Below are 6,265 nucleotides of genomic sequence, written 5' to 3'. Positions count from 1 at the left end.
GCTTTGTTATTGGACTTTTGTGCTCGTCACGGATTGTCCATAACAAACACAATGTTCAAACATAAGGGTGTCCATATGTGCACTTGGCACCAGGACACCCTCGGCCGCAGTTCCATGATTGACTTTGTAGTTGTGTCATGAGATTTGCGGCCTCATGTTTTGGACACTCGGGTGAAGAGAGGGGCGAGCTTTCTACCGATCACCACCTGGTGAGCTGGCTCCGATGGTGGGGTAGGATCCCGGACAGACCTGGCAGGCCCAAACGCATTGTGAGAGTCTTTTGGGAATGCCTAGCAGAGTCTCCTGTCAGAGAGAGTTTCTTTTTCCACCTCCGGAGGAACTTTGAACATGTCACAAAGGAGGTGCTGGACATTGAGTCTGAATGGATCATGTTCCGTGCCTCTCTTTTCAAGCCAGCTGATTGGAGCTGTGGCCGCAAGGTGTTTGGTGCCTGTCGTGGCGGTAATCCTAGAACCCGCTGGTGGCCACCAGCAGTGCGGGATGCCGTCAAGCTGAAGAAAGAGCTTATCTGGTCCTTTTGGCTCATGGGACTCCAGAGGCAGCGGGCATACCGACAGGCCAAGCAGTGCCTGGGGTATCTGTGTTGGGCTCTCCTATTTCTGGGGCTGAGGTTGCCAAGGTAGTTAAAAAGCTCCTCGGTGGCAAGGCCCCGGGGGTGGATGAGCTCCATCCGGAGTTCCTTAAGGCTCTGGATGCTGTGGGGCTGTTTTAGTTGACAAGACTCTGCAACATCGCGTGGACATCAGGGGCGGTACCTCTGGATTGGCAGACCGGGGTGGTGGTTCCTCTCTTTAAGAAGGGGAACCGGAGGGTGTGTTCCAACTATCGTAGATCACACTCCTCAGCCTTCCCGGTAAGGTCTATTCATGTGTACTGGAGAGGAGGAACCTCGGATCCAGGACGAACAGTGTGGTTTTCGTCCTGGTCGTGGAACGGTAGACCAGCTCTATACTCTCGGCAGGGTCCTTGAGTGTGCATGGGAGTTTGTCCAACCGGTCTAGATGTGCTTTTTGGACTTGGAGAAGACATTCGACCGTGGCCACCCCGGGAAGTCCTGTGGGGAGTGCTCAGAGAGTATGGGGTATCAGCATGTCTGATTGTGGCGGGTCGCTCCCTGTATGATCAGTGTCAGAGCTTGGTCCGCATTGCCAGCAGTAAGTCGGACCCCTTTCCAGGGAGGGTTGGACCGGAGTCCAACCCTCGTGTTGGCTGCCCTTTGTCACCAAATGTGTTCATAAATTTTATGGACAGAATTTCTAGGCGCAGTCATGGCGTTGAGGGGATCCGGTTTGGAGGCTGCAGGATTAGGTCTCTCCTTTTTGCAGATGATGTGGTCCTTTTGGCTTTAACTGGCCAGGATCTTCAGCTCTCATTGGATTGGTTCGCAGCCGAGTGTGAAGCGACTGGGATGAGAATCAGCACCTCCAAGTCCGAGGTTCTCGCCCGGGAAAGGGTGGAGTGCCATCTCGAGGTTGGGCAGGAGATCTTGCCCCAAGTGGATGAGTTCAAGTACCTGGAGTCTTGTTCATGAGTGAGGGAAGAGTGGATCATGAGATGCACAGGCTGATCGGTGCGGCGTCTTCAGTAATGAGGACGCTATATCGATTCGTTGTGGTAAGAAGGAGCTGCGCCAGAAGGAAAAGCTCTCAATTTACCGGTCAAATATACGCTTCACAGCATAATACTGTCATCTGTTTAGCGGCATTACACTGTTATTTTAGTGTATCTACTGTAATATCCATTAACAGTTAATTACAGTAAAATAATTGTAAGCACTATAGACTGAGCTTTACAGTATAATGCCACTAGAAGTTAATGAGTTGAACTTTTAATTTTTCAAAATCAAAATCCCTGCAATCTGCTGGCATAAAAATGACTGGAGAAATGGCCTTGCAAGATTATGTTTTTATTAACCAAGTATTTTAAAGTGCATCAAATACATTCAAAGTACATTTAGTGCATTCTTCTTATTTTCAGTAAAGCATTTTAACATTTATAACATGTCCACTTAATTTCTAACTGAAGACAAAACACTGAACACGAGTCCAGTGTTTAGTTGTCGGCTACATAAAGCCCCACTCAAAGTCTGTGAGATGTTTTATAAGGGTGGCTACGTGAGGATTTACAGTTGCTGCCTTTTTCTGGACCAGCTTCCCGGTCTTCTTGGACACCACCTTTCCCTGGCTAGCCTTTGTTCCCCTCTCAGGGTTAACGCCAATGAATCGCCTAAAAAAGAGAGAAAGCATATTAGATATTCTGTTGTGATTGAAGATTACTTGCAGTCGATACAGAACCCCCCTCACATTGTTATTTAGGAATATGCACTGCACAAATATTAATATCAATTTTAGGATATATGTGAGCCTATACCATAACCACAGCTGTAGATGAGTGAATGCTCTAAAACCCATTAAGACAAATTCAGAGAGGAAGACAATGCTAAAGCCTCCCCAATCCCTCTCTCTATTTATGTTTTCTCTCCATCTACGGGACCGTGTATTTACGCTGAGGTTTCCTGCTTTCACCCATTTAACATATTGTTACCTGCTCATTACCTATCTTCTCTGCATCCTGGGGTCACACTGGTGCTTCTTGCCTTTACCCATTCAACATATCTTTACCTGCACATTACCTACCTTCTCTGCATAGTGTGGTCACGCTGGTGCTTTCTACCTTTACCCATTCAACATATCGTTACCTGCACATTACCTACCTTCTCTGTATCCTGGAGTCAAGCTGGTGTTTCCTGCCTTTACTCATTCAACATATCTTTACCTGCACATTACCTACCTTCTCTGTATCCTGGCGTCTAGCTGGTGTTTCCTGCCTTCACCCATTCAACATATCTTTACCTGCACATTACCTACCTTCCCTGCATCCTTGGGTCACACTGGTGCATCTTTCTTTCACCATACAACATATCTTCACCTGCACATACCTACCTTGTCTGCATGGCCTCGACCACACCTGCGCTTCCTTCTTTCACCCATTCAACATACCGTCACCCGCACATTACCTACCTTCCCTGCATGGTGGGGTCACACTGGTGCTTCCTGCCTTTACCCATTCAACATATCTTCACCCGCACATTACCTACTTGCTCTGCATTCTCGGGTCAAGCTGGTGCTTCCTGCCATCATCCAGTCAACATATCTTTACCTGCAAATTACCTACTTTTTCTGCATCCTGGGGTCAAACAGGTGCTTCCTTCTTTGACCCAGTCAACATATCTTTACCTGCACATTACCTACCTTCTCTGTATCCTAGAGTCAAACTGGTGCTTCGGTCCCTAATAAGAAGGTACACAAAGGAACAGAAGAGTCATTGATTTAAGGCACACAATTGGGGAAATGACAAGTCAAATTCCTGAACAGAGGTGAGAAATATAAAATAAAATATCCTAACAGTATTTTAACAGTATCAAGAGGATTTACCTTTGAACAAATTCCAATGTCCGAGGACCTTCCTCTTGGTATTCCAAGTTGAACACATAGTAGGTGGCAAGAAGGGCAGCAAGCCCTGAGATTAAGCTAGGTTGGACGCCTTTGCAGATGACATCACCTTCCATGCTGATCATCCAACGTTTTATTGTGACTTTGTCACCAGCAACTGGTACAGTCAAGAAATGCAGTTTATGTTCCTAAACAGTATCCAATATGGGTAGCATTTTAAAAGTATTTGGAATGGCCACCTCACTCGCTCTCTCTTTCCTCTGTTTACATCTAGTCTCCTAAGGCAGTGGTTCTCAAATGGGGGTACGCGTACTCCTGGGGGTACTTGAAGGTATGCCAAGGGGTACGTGAGATTTTTTTTAAATATTCTAAAAATAGCAACAATTCAAAAATCCTTTATAAATATATTTATTGAATAATACTTCGACAAAATATGAATGTAAGTTCATAAACTGAACAACTAATCAAGTAGGCTATTCCATTCATTACCATAAAGCCAGAGTTTCCCCCATGCCATGATGGTTTGACCCTACCTGGCGGTGCCACACGGCACCAACTGTCAATCATCTATCCATGTAGAAAACAATGGAGGCTTGGTTAAAGCGTAGTGGACATGTTCCATAAATATTGATGTTAAAGATTTCTTTTTTTGTGAAGAAATGTTGAGAATGAAGTTCATGAATCCAGATGGATCTCTATTACAATCCCCAAAGAGGGCACTTTAAGTTGATTACTTCTATGTGTAAAAATCTTTATTTATAATTGAATCACTTTGTTATTTTTCAACAAGTTTTTAGTTATTTTTATATCTTTTTTTCCAAATAGTTCAAGAAAGACCACAACAAATGAGAAATATTTTGCACTGTTATACAATTTAATGAATCAGAAACTGATGACATAGTGTTGTATTTTACTTCTTTATCTCTTTTTTTCAACCAAAAATGCTTTGCTCTGATTAGGGGGTACTTGAATTTAAAAAATGTTCACAGGGGTACATCACTGAAAAAAGGTTGAGAACCACTGTCCTAAGGCAGTGGTTCTCAACCTTTTTTCAGTGATGTGAACATTTTTTTAATGCAAGTAGACCTCCATGTCTTCATAACAGGAATATCCTGAATTCTCAAGTTGCATATCACAATAGTCATCATCAGTGTTAATAACACAAGAGCTGCTTGGATTTGCTGTAACTGTAAATCTTTTTTCACATTGACTGAAGGGGCACGTAACTGTCCTACCTTCGGTAATATGACTTTTCAAATGCAGGAGAAGGGCCCGTATATCATCGCACTTCGCGCTACATGAGACAATATTACAAGGTAAACCTTCTGCGCTATACATATCAGTCCTACTCTTGCCATATTTATGACGACGGCTGTGAGTTTTGAAGGCTGAGAAGTTGGAAAAAACTCTTGTGCATTTAGGGAAAGCACACTTAAACGATGCATTAGGCATACAACTATGACTTCGCATGTGTCTAACATACGCAAATACATTGCTGCAAGTCGTAGCACATATGTTGCAAGTTATCATCTTTTATGATGACTATGACAAAAAAGAAGAAAACTTAGCTAGCTAGCATGCGGCGGTACATGCGCGTGGTCAACAATAGTGTCTGTGATGCTGACTGTGACGCTATGTCATTTCGGACTTTATAAATATATATATAAAGTAATTCAAACAGAAAATGACACATCAAGGTACAAGTGACTCTTACCTTGTTATCAAAAACACACGATGCAGTAGGATGGATTTAGCAGGGTCGGCCAGGTGAAATGAAGCTCGGTTGGACGAATTGTGGGCGGACCCAAGAAACAAGTCTGAAAAATACTGAATTACACTGTAGGTTTTACAGTAACTTACTGCTGGTCGATTTTTTTTGAAAAATGCAACAAAATTTACAGTACTTAACTGCATTTAAGAAGAACATGATAGTCTGATTGGCAACACTAAATTGGCCCTAGTGTGTGAATGTGAGTGTGAATGTTGTCTGTCTATCTGTGTTGGCCCTGCGATGAGGTGGCGACTTGTCCAGGGTGTACCCCGCCTTCCGCCTGATTGTAGCTGAGATAGGCTCCAGCGCCCCCCGCGACCCCGAAGGGAATAAGCGGTAGAAAATGGATGGATGGATGGAGTATATAACTGTAATTTTATTTTTTATTTTTACAGTAATTTTTTACAGTGAAGGTCATGGGTGTCAAACTCTGGCCCGTGGGCCAAATTTGGCCCAACGTGTAATTTGACTTGGCCCTTGTGGCAATATCAAATTAACAAGCTGGACTGTCGATTACACATTGCGGCAGTGCCGCGGTAACACCGCTACTTCTAATACTTGCCAACCCTCCCGGGAGTGACTCCAGCACTCCTCCCGAATTTTTTTTTTTTTTTTCAGCTAGTCTAACAAGTGCCGGCCCAGTTTCATGTCAGTGCAGCTTCTGCACCCACACACATTTGAATGCAACGCATACTTCATCAACAGCGATACAGGTTACACTGACGGTAGCCAAATAAAAAACTTTAACACTTTTTGAAATATACGCCACACTGTGAATCCACACCAAACAAGAATGACAAACACATTTCGGGAGAACATCCGCACCGTAACACAACATAAACACAACAGAACAAATACCCGGAACCCTTTGTAGCACTAAATCTTCCGGGACGCTACAAGGTGTGTGTGTGTGTGGGGGGGGGGGATGTTTGGTGGTAGCGGGGGTGTATTTTGTAGCGTCCCGAAAGAGTTAGTGCTGCAAAAGATTCTGGGTATTTGTTCTTTTGTGTTTATGTTATGT

General features: G+C 44.0%; 1 long non-coding RNA gene across 1 annotated transcript; it reads right to left on the bottom strand.

The window, feature by feature from the left end:
* Positions 1 to 2,631: 2,631 nt before the first annotated feature.
* Positions 2,632 to 5,280, bottom strand: LOC133635669 (uncharacterized). The gene is made up of 3 exons (XR_009822105.1): positions 5,188 to 5,280; positions 3,456 to 3,630; positions 2,632 to 3,310 (listed from the first exon to the last, which is right to left on the bottom strand). It is a non-coding gene; the product is annotated as an uncharacterized LOC133635669 (long non-coding RNA).
* Between the last annotated feature and the right edge of the window lie 985 nt (positions 5,281 to 6,265).

Source organism: Entelurus aequoreus, linkage group LG20, assembly GCF_033978785.1.
Source record: "Entelurus aequoreus isolate RoL-2023_Sb linkage group LG20, RoL_Eaeq_v1.1, whole genome shotgun sequence".
In the NCBI taxonomy this organism is placed as follows: Eukaryota; Metazoa; Chordata; class Actinopteri; order Syngnathiformes; family Syngnathidae; genus Entelurus; species Entelurus aequoreus.
This window is presented reverse-complemented; position numbering and strand designations above follow the sequence as displayed.